The sequence below is a fragment of the Palaemon carinicauda genome, chromosome 10 (assembly GCF_036898095.1).
Source record: "Palaemon carinicauda isolate YSFRI2023 chromosome 10, ASM3689809v2, whole genome shotgun sequence".
Classification (NCBI taxonomy): Eukaryota; Metazoa; Arthropoda; class Malacostraca; order Decapoda; family Palaemonidae; genus Palaemon; species Palaemon carinicauda.
The window spans coordinates 101,077,150-101,078,879 of NC_090734.1; positions in this window are offsets into that span (position 1 = coordinate 101,077,150).

The following is a 1,730-nucleotide window of genomic DNA, read 5'->3' on the forward strand; positions in this document are numbered from 1 at the left end:
TTTGTTTGAAAAAATTCGCGCAAGATTAATTTTTCTTTGTTACAAGTTTACCGGAAAATCTTGCAAGGATATATTCAACCACTTTATGGACATTTATACGGAATGAGTGGCTCTCTCTCTCTCTCTCTCTCTCTCTCTCTCTCTCTCTCTCTCTCTCTCTCTCTCTCTCTCTCTCTCCGGGAGACTGGCTAACTACGTATATCTACTGAAGAAAAATCTCCACTTACAAGAAAATATTGTTGTTTTATTTCAATGAATGGCCAATATGAATAAGGGTCCCAAGCTTGTGAAGCATACAGTTTTAAATGTTATGAGTTCTCATAGTCATTTTAAGGATTAGACTGAATTTTGTTGATCTATCAGTGGGTGATTCAAAAAGAAAAAGAAGCATGGAGTAATAACGTCAGAATTACCAATATAATAATAATAATAATAATAATAATAATAATAATAATAATAATAATAATAATAATAATAATAACGGTAGTAGTATTAAAATCATCTTAACGCATCGTAATTACGTATGCATAAGTATTCTATTTCTATTCATTTATGATATACTCTTTCATTTCTCTGCATACGAAATATGTCAATCGTTTAACGATAAATTATCCTACTAACTTGTTTCTCCTAAACATTTCATGATTAAGAAAACATATAAACATGACTTCTATTTCAATGGACTGGAGATTTTACTACGTAGCGTTTTCTAAAGCTTCAGATAAAAATTTATATACATATATATATATATATATATATATATATATACATATATATATGTATATATATATATATATATATATATATATATATATATATATATATATATATATATATATATATATATATATATATATATATACATATATATATATATATATATATATATATATATATATATATATATATATATATATATATATATATATATATATATATATATATATTATTCTAAAAACAAAATCTTTGCAATTCTATTGAAGTCTCATCCTGATAATCAGTAGAAAGCTTCTTAATTTGCCTTCTATAAACTACGTTGGTCAATGAAAAAACCAAGTGATGGTGAAATTCAGAGGTTTAATCTCTATACTATTTTTGAAGGAACTGATATATTACCAAAATAAAAAAGATAAATTCAATAGTAATAACCAACTCTAACTTGGGAAAAAACCATATCAAACCTTCTCACAAAGGAGCAATGAAAATGAAAATGTAAATGGAATAAATATTGAACATATTCTAAATTCTTCTACAAAGAGCCAAATCAAGATCTCACATGGCCACACCGATGAAGCAATGGCATTGGAAATCAGGAGACAATAATTGCTTCACCACAACTGATTGTAATGGAAAGATCATGAACAAGTTTAATCCGATACAACGGTCGCTTGTACTGAATTTACAATTGAGAGAGAGAGAGAGAGAGAGAGAGGAGAGAGAGAGAGATAGCGAGAGAGAGAGGAGAGAGAGAGAGAGAGGAGGAGAGAGAGAGAGAGAGAGAGAGAGATGGTTTAAACAATAAAGGCCTTAATGCATATATATTAAGAAGTATTTATTTTTCTTATTTTATTTATTAAAACTTCTTAATAATTAGATAATCAATGCATGTCACAAAATCCTTTATAAGTTTGCTACTCCAAGTCAAGCTTCTCCATTTCCCTCTGTCCTATACATCTTGTTTTTTATTCCTTTTTTCTTTAATGTCATTCATTAATTCATTTTCCACTTGA